Raw genomic sequence first — 9083 nt, 5'->3', positions numbered from 1 at the left:
ATCAGGAGTGTGATGGAATACTCCCCACTTGCCTGGATGAGTGCAGTTCCAACAACACTCAAGAAACTCAACACCATCCAGGACAAAGCAGCCCCGCTTGATTGCTCCCCCTTCCACAAACATTCAAACCCTCCACCACTAGTGAACAGTATCAGCCGTGTGTACCATCTACAAGATGCACTGCAGTAACTCACCAAGATTCCTTAGGCAGCATCTTCCAAACCCACGAACACTACCAACTAGTAGGACAAGAGCAGCAGATACCTGGGAACCCCACCACCTGGAGGTTCCCCTCCAAGTCACTCCCCACCCTGACTGGGAAATATATCGGCCGCTCCTTCACTGTCGCTGGGGCAAAATCTTGGAGATCCCTCCCCAACCGCACAGTGGGTGTACCTACACCTCAGGGACCGCAGCGGTTCAAGAAGGCAGCTCACCACCACCTTCTGAAGGGCAGTTAGGGATGGGCAATAAATGCTGACCCAACCAGCGACGCCCACATCCAGTAAGCGAATAAAAAAAAAAAATTAGAACAGAAACGAAGTGAGAAATCCCAGGAGCGATGGATGAACAAATCTTCGATGGACTGAAGTTTGCAGAGGGCGCATGGTGGGAGTTCCACTGGAGACCAGTGGGACGGTTGAAACTTGAGGGATGGGGGAGGGGATCAGCTGACTGAAACTGCCTCTCTGGAGCAAGCACAGGTTAAAAAGCAAGGGGGAGTCACGACAGCCACAGATCACCATTTATCTGTCGATGTGCAACTCCCCAGAGAAGGAAATGTTATTAGATCGAGTCTGACACCCAGAGCGGTGTAAATAATTTCATACTGATTTAAAGATCAAACCAGATAACACTCAATCAAGTCTGGACAAGTGGATTTTATTGTTCCAATTGAGTGTGATGAAATGATTTTTATGTTATCTCCGAGTTCGAATAACAATCCCTGCTAATACTTCACTTTCAGCCAATCTTGGGAACCGACCATGATGTGATTTATTTGCTGTCTCACAATTGGTCCAGTGGGGTTTTAAGCACAATTTAGTTTGAGCCGTCGAACGCCACAAAGGTCAAGGGAAACACCGGCCTTGATGAAGTCTCAGCTTTTACTTGTTGCCAGTTTTCTCACAGTGAACCTGAAGCACAAACTCAGATTGTAGCCAGAAAGAGTTCTGACAGGTTAGCAGCAGTTCTCCGCAGCTCTGTCCGTGATAAAATCATGATTTTAAATCAGCTTACAAACACACGGCTGCCTCGCCAGCCTTTGTAATGTGAAGCCTTACGGTCTTTCTTGTGTTTTGATCTTAATTGAATCTTCAAAGCCAGCTCTTAGCCAGTTGGGGGATGATTTTAATCATTTGGCTGACTTCTGAACTCAAATTCTCAATAAGCGCTCCCATTGGTGGGTAATTACAGTGTGACAAGTTGACAGAGCGGCTTCCATTATGAACGTTCACATGAAGTTACTGTGAACATCCCCTCGTCGCCACATTCCGGCGCCTGTTCGGGTACACAGAGGGAGAATTTAGAATGTCCAATTCACCTAACAAGCACGTCTTTCGGGACTTGTGGGGGGAAATGAGAGCACCCGGAGGAAACCCACGCAGACACGGGGAGAACATGCAGACTCCACACAGACAGCGACCCAAGCCGGGACTCGAACCCGGGTCCGATGGAGTGCATTCTGGGGAAGGTGGGACCTGTACAAGCAGGACGGGTTGCATCCGAACCAGAGGGGCACCAATATCCTCTCAGGGAAGTTTTCTAGTACTCTTCGGGAGGGTTTAAACTAATTTGGCAGGGGAATGGGAACCGGACTTGTAGTCCAGCAACTAAGGGAGCTGATGTTCAGGACGTCAAAGTGTGTGGTGAGGCAGTGGGGAAGGTAACACTGACAAAGGAGAGTACTTGCAGGCACGGAGATGGATTGAAGTGTGTATACTTCAAAGCAAGAAGCATCAGGAATAAGGTGGGTGAACTTAAGGCATGGATCGGTACTTGGGACTACGATGTGGTGGCCAAAACGGAAACTTGGATAGAAGAGGGGCAGAAATGGTTGTTGGAGGTTCCTGGTTCTAGATGTTTCAACAAGATTAGGGAGGATGGTAAAAGAGGTGGGGGGGGGGGGGGGGGTGGCATTGTTAATTAGAGATAGTATAACAGCTGCAGAAAGGCAGTTCGAGGGGGATCTGCCTACTGAGGTAATATGGGTTGAAGTCAGAAATAGGAAAGGAGCAGTCACCTTGTTGGGAGTTTTCTATAGGCCCCCCAATAGCAGCAGAGATGTGGGGGAACAGATTGGGAAACAGATTTTGGAAAGGTGCAGAAGTCACAGGGTAGTAGTCATGGGTGACTTCAACTTCCCAAATATTGAGTGAAATAGTTGGATGGGGTGGTGTTTGTGCAGTGTGTCCAGGAAGCTTTTCTAACACAGTATGTAGATTGTCCGACCAGAGGGGAGGCCATATTGGATTTGGTTCTTGGTAATGAACCAGGGCAAGTGATAAATTTGTTAGTGGGGGAGCATTTTGGAGATAGTGACCACAATTCTGTGACTTTCACTTTAGTAATGGAGAGGGATAGGTGTGTGCAACAGGGCAAGGTTTACAATTGGGGGAAGGGTAAATACGATGCTGTCAGACAAGAACTGTAGTGCATAAGTTGGAAACATAGGCTGTCAGGGAAGGAGACAATTGAAATGTGGAACTTGTTCAAGGAACAGATACTACGTGTCCTTGATATGTATGTCCCTGTCAGGCAGGGAAGAGATGGTCGAGTGAGGGAACCATGGTTGACAAGAGAGGTTGAATGTCTTGTTAAGAGGAAGAAGGATACTTATGTAAGGCTGAGGAAACAAGGTTCAGACAGGGCGCTGGAGGGATACAAGATAGCCAGGAGGGAACTGAAGAAAGGGATTAGGAGAGCTAAGAGAGGGCATGAAAAATCTTTGGCGGGTAGAATCAAGGAAAACCCCAAAGCCTTTTACACATATGTGAGAAATATGAGAATGACTAGAGCGAGGGTAGGTCAGATCAAGGACAGTAGCGGGAGATTGTGTATCGAGTCTGAAGAGATAGGAGAGGTCGTGAACGAGTACTTTTCTTCAGTATTTACGAATGAGAGGGGCCTTATTGTTGGAGAGGACAGTGTGAAACAGACTGGTAAGCTCAAGGAGATACTTGTTAGGAAGGAAGATATGTTGGGCATTTTGAAAAACTTGAGGATAGACAAGTCCTCTGGGCCTGACGGGATATATCCAAGGATTCTATGGGAAGCAAGAAATGAAATTGCAGAGCCGTTGGCAATGATCTTTTCGTCCTCGCTGTCAACAGGGGTGGTACCAGGGGATTGAGAGTTGGGAATGTCGTGCACCTGTTCAAAAAAGGGAATAGGGATAACCCTGGGAATTACAGGCCAGTTAGTCTTACTTCGGTGGTAGGCAAAGTAATGGAAAGGGTACTGAGGGACAGGAATTCTGAGCGTCTGGAAAGACACTGCTTGATTAGGGATAGTCAGCATGGATTTGTGAGAGGCAGGTCTTGCCTCACAAGTCTTATTGAATTATTTGAGGAGGTGACCAAGTAGGTGGATGAAGGTAAAGCAGTGGATGTAGTGTACATGGATTTTAGTAAGGTATTTGATAAGGTTCCACACGGTAGGCTTATGCAGAAAGTAAGGAGGCATGGGATAGTGGGAAATTTGGCCAGTTGGATAACGAACTGGCTCACCGATAGAAGTCAGAGAGTGGTGGTGGGTGGCAAATATTCAGCCTGGAGCCCACTTACCAGTGGCGTACCACAGGGATCAGTTCTGGGTCCTCTGCTGTTTGTGATTTTCATTAATGACTTGGATGAGGGAGTTGAATGGTGGATCAGTAAATTTAGAGATGATACGAAGATTGGTGGAGTTGTGGTAGTGAGGAGGGCAGTTGTCGGCTGCAAAGAGACATAGATAGGATGCAGAGCTGGGCTGAGAAGTGGCAGATGGAGTTTAACCCTGACAAGTGTGAGGTTGTCCATTTTGGAAGGACAAATATGAATGCGGAATACAGGGTTAACGGTAGGGTTCTGGGCAATGTGGAGGAGCAGAGAGATCTGGGGTTTATGTTCATAAATCTTTGAAATTTGCCACTGAAGTGGATAGAGCTGTGAAGAAGGCCTATGGTGTGCTAGCGTTCATTAGCAGAGGGATTAAATTTAAGAGCCGTGAGGTGATGATGCAGCTGTACAAAACCTTGGTAAGGCCACATTTGGAGTACTGTGTGCAGTTCTGGTCGCCTCATTTTAGGAAGGATGTGGAAGCTTTGGAAAAGGTGCAAAGGAGATTTACCAGGATGTTGCCTGGAATGGAGAGTAAGTCTTACGAGGAAAGGTTGAGGGTGCTAGGCTTTTTCTCATTAGAACGGAGAAGGATGAGGGGCGACATGATAGAGGTTTATAAGATGATCAGGGGAATAGATAGAGTAGACAGTCAGAGACTTTTTCCCCGGGTGGAACAAACCATTAAAGGGCAGCACGGTAGCATTGTGGATAGCACAAATGCTTCACAGCGCCAGGGTCCCAGGTTCGATTCCCCGCTGGGTCACTGTCTGTGTGGAGTTTGCACATTCTCCCCGTGTGTGTGTGGGTTTCCTCCGGGTGCTCCGGTTTCCTCCCACAGTCCAAAGATGTGCAGGTTAGGTGGATTGGCCATGATAAGTTGCCCTCAGGATCCAAATTGCCCCTTAGTGTTAGGTGGGGTTACCGGGCTATGGGGATAGGGTGGAGGTGTTGACCTTGGCTAGGGTGCTCTTTCCAAGAGCTGGTACAGACTCGATGGGCCGAATGGCCTCCTTCTGCACTGTAAATTCTATGAGTTTACAAGGGGACATAAATTTAAAGTGAATGATGGAAGATATAGGGGGGATGTCAGAGGTAGGTTCTTTACCCAGAGAGTAGTGGGGGCATGGAATGCACTGCCTGTGGAAGTACTTGAGTAGGAAACATTAGGGACCTTCAAGTGGCTATTGGATAGGTACATGGATTACGGTAGAGTGATGGAGTGTAGATTAATTTATTCTTAATCTCGGACAAAAGTGCGGCACAACATCGTGGGCCGAAGGGCCTGTTCTGTGCTGTATTTTTCTATGTTCTATGTCCCTGGTGCTGTGAAGCAACAGTGCTAGCCAGTGCCTGGGCAGCGACCACCCCCCCCCCCCCCCCCACACCCCCCATCCTGTGAAGAATTTTAAAACATTGAATTGTTACAGTGCTGAAGGAGACTATTCGGTCCATCGAGTCTGCATTGACCCTCCGGAAGAGCACCCTACCTTGGCCCGACCGCTCGCTTTGGACACGAAGGGGCAATTTAGCATGGCCAATCCACCTATCCAACATCTGTGGATGCTGAAGGTTGCTGCAGTTTAAACGAAAGCTGTCAAATGTCAATGAGGGTGTTTTTTGGGAGGTGGAGGAAATTAAAGGCATTCATTCGTCCTCTATCCATCTCTCTCACTCGATGAAAGAAAATGCTCTGGCAGCTGAAAGCAGTGGCCAATCGCAGGCTCGAGCTCCACTTGTGGCAGAAGGAGTGGGAGAACCCACTAAGCTGATTGGGTGCCTGGACATGTTCTCCTGAAGACTCCTGTTCATGTCAGTAAACAGAGAGCAGGCTCCCAGGGCTGCTGCATCTGTCAGCTGTACACTCCTGTCTGCTACTACGCCAGGTAGGAAACGACATGCCTTTGATTTTCAATTTCCATCTTTTCATCTTGGCGTGAGGTTCATTCTCCACCACAAGCCTGTCAATGCACCAGCTCATTGCAATCACTGGTAACACACACACACTGCACAGGCTTCACAATCCTGTCGTGTTGCTCTCTTGGCAGTTTTTAACCTGACCTTACTCAATGCAGCAACATCAAATTGGGCTGCTTTGAGAGATAAACTGCTCTCGACTTTGCGAATTCAGCATTTGCTGTGCAAATTTGTAATTGGCAGTTAGGAATGTAATCCACTGTGGTTTTTAAGATGTGATTATGTGTGTGTGTGTGTGTGTGTTGGAGGTATTGGCTGGGCTGTGAATTGGATTGCTGCTGTAGCTGCGATCTGTGCTGCGCTGGATCTGCCTGTCCACAGTTGCTGTGTTATCTTTGCCCTGTGCCGGTTGACTGTGAGACTGCACGGCAGCGAAAGGCAGCACATCCGCCACATTACTGACTCGCTGACTGCGGATAATCACCAAGCCTCCAACATTGCACCGTGCACCACCACACAAAGGACATTCAGACAGAGAGAGAGAGAGAGGGGCAAGACCCCAGTACACAGAGTGATAGCAGCAGAGAGAGAGAGTGAATAAATACCAGGAGAGAGAGAGAGTGAATAAATACCAGGAGAGAGAGAGAATGAATAAATACCAGGAGAGAGAGTGAGTGAATAAATACCAGGAGAGAGAGAGAGAATAAATACCAGGAGAGAGAGAGAGTGAATAAATACCAGGAGAGAGAGAGAGTGAATAAATACCAGGAGAGAGAGAGTGAATAAATACCAGGAGAGAGAGAGTGAATAAATACCAGGAGAGAGAGAGTGAATAAATACCAGAAGAGAATGAGAGAGTGAATAAATACCAGGAGAGAGAGAGTGAATAAATACCAGAAGAGAATGAGAGAGTGAATAAATACCAGGAGAGAGAGAGTGAATAAATACCAGGAGAGAGAGAGAGTGAATAAATACCAGAAGAGAATGAGAGAGTGAATAAATACCAGGAGAGAGAGAGTGAATAAATACCAGGAGAGACAGAGAGTGAATAAATACCAGGAGAGAGAGAGTGAATAAAAACCAGGAGAGAGAGAGAGTGAATAAATACCAGGAGAGAGTGAGAGAGAGTGAATAAATACCAGGAGAGAGAGAGAGTGAATAAATACCAGGAGAGAGAGAGAGAGTGCGAGAGAATAAATAACAGGAGAGAGAGAGAATAAATACCAGGAGAGAGAGAGAGAGAGTGAATAAATACCAGGAGAGAGAGAGAGAATAAATACCAGGAGAGAGAGAGAGAGTGAATAAATACCAGGAGAGAGAGAGAGTGAATAAATACCAGGAGAGAGAGAGAGTGAATAAATACCAGGAGAGAGAGAGAGTGAATAAATACCAGGAGAGAGAGAGAGAGAGAGAGAATAAATACCAGGAGAGAGAGTGAATAAATACCAGGAGAGAGAGAGAGTGAATAAATACCAGGGGAGAGAGAGAGAGAGAGAGAGTGAATAAATACCAGGAGAGAGAGAGAGAGAGTGAATACATACCAGGAGAGAGAGAGAATAAATACCAGGAGAGAGAGAGAGAGTATAAATACCAGGAGAGAGAGAGAGTGAATAAATACCAGGAGAGAGAGAGAGTGAATAAATACCAGGAGAGAGAGAGAGAGAGATAGTGAATAAATACCAGGAGAGAGAGAAAGAGAGTGAATAAATACCAGGAGAGAGAGAGTGAATAAATACCAGGAGAGAGAGAGAGAGAGAGAGTGAATAAATACCAGGAGAGAGCGAGAGAGAGTGAATAAATACCAGGAGAGAGAGGGAGTGAATAAATACCAGGAGAGAGAGTGAATAAATAACAGGAGAGAGAGAGAGTGAATAAATACCAGGAGAGAATGAGAGTGAATAAATACCAGGAGAGAGAGAGAGTGAATAAATACCAGGCGAGAGAGCAAGAGAGAGTGAATAAATACCAGGAGAGAAAGAGAGAGAGAGTGAATAAATACCAGGAGAGAGAGAGAGTGAATAAATACCAGGAGAGAGAGAGAGAGAATAAATACCAGGAGAGAGAGAGAGAGAGAGAGAGAGAGAATAAATACCAGGAGAGAGAGAGAGAGAGAGAGAAAAAATAATACCAGGAGAGAGAGAGAGAATAAATACCAGGAGAGAGAGAGAGAGAGTGAATAAATACCAGGAGAGAGAGAGAGAGAGAGAGAAAATAAATACCAGGAGAGAGAGAGAGAATAAATACCAGGAGAGAGAGAGTGAATAAATACCAGGAGAGAGAGAGAGAGAATACCAGGGAGGAGACGAGAATACCATACCAGGAGAGAGAGAGAGAGAGAGAGAATAAATACCAGTGGGAGAGGGAGAGAATAATTAGCATGAAGATAGGAGATGAAAACTACCAGGGAGAGAAGAATGAAGAGGAGAGGAATAAATACCCAGGGAGAGGAAATAGAGAGAGAGAGTGCATAACTACCAGGAGAGAGAGAGGAGAGAGAGACGAGAGAGACTATCCAATACCAAGAGAAGAGTGAATAAATACCAGGGGAGAGAGAGAGGAATAAATACCAGGCGAGAGAGAGAGTGAATAAATACAGGAGAGAGGGAGAGAATAATTACCATGAGAGAGAGAATGAATGACATACCAGGAGAGAGAGGAGAGAGAGAGAATAATAATACTAGGAGTAGAATAAGAGAGAGAGAGAGAATAAATACTAGGAGAGAAATAGAGAGAGAGAGAGAGTGCATAAATACCAGGAGAGAGAGAGAGAGAGAGAGACTAAATACCAAGAGAGAGAGAGTGAATAAATACCAGGGGAGAGAGAGAGAATAAATACCAGGAGAGAGAGAGAGAGTGAATAAATACCAGGAGAGAGAGAAAGAGTGAATAAATACCAGGAGAGAGAGAGAGTGAATGAATACCAGGAGAGAGAGAGTGAATAAATACCAGGAGCGAGGGAGAGAATAATTACCAGGAGAGAGGGAGTGAATAAATACCAGGAGAGAGAGAGAGAGAATAAATACCAGGAGAGAGAGAGAGAGAGAGTGAATAAATACCAGGAGAGAGAGAGTGAATAAATACCAGGAGAGAGAGTGAATAAATACCAGGAGAGAGAGAGTGAATAAATACCAGGGGAGAGAGAGAGGAAAAATATCAGGAGAGAGAGAGAGAGTGAATAAATACCAGGAGAGAGAGAGTGAATAAATACCAAGAGAGAGAGAGAGAGGAAAAATATCAGGAGAGAGAGAGAGAGTGAATAAATATCAGGAGAGGGAAAATATCAGCAGAGAGAGAGAGTGAATAAATAGAAGGAGAGAGAGAGGGAAAATATCAGCAGAAAGAGGGAGA

General features: G+C 45.9%; 1 protein-coding gene across 1 annotated transcript in view; it reads left to right on the top strand.

Annotated features, from left to right (window-relative positions):
* The first annotated feature begins 5631 nt into the window (after positions 1 to 5631).
* Positions 5632 to 9083, top strand: part of LOC119956190 (sorbin and SH3 domain-containing protein 1-like) — a 266252-nt gene continuing 262800 nt past the window's right edge. The window contains exon 1 of the mRNA XM_038783181.1: positions 5632 to 5704. The gene's annotated coding sequence lies outside the window, so the exon portion shown is untranslated. The remainder of the gene's footprint in view (positions 5705 to 9083) is intronic.

The sequence above is a fragment of the Scyliorhinus canicula genome, chromosome 22, assembly GCF_902713615.1.
Source record: "Scyliorhinus canicula chromosome 22, sScyCan1.1, whole genome shotgun sequence".
In the NCBI taxonomy this organism is placed as follows: Eukaryota; Metazoa; Chordata; class Chondrichthyes; order Carcharhiniformes; family Scyliorhinidae; genus Scyliorhinus; species Scyliorhinus canicula.
Note: the sequence above shows the minus strand (reverse complement) of the source record. Positions and strands in the feature narration are given on the sequence as shown.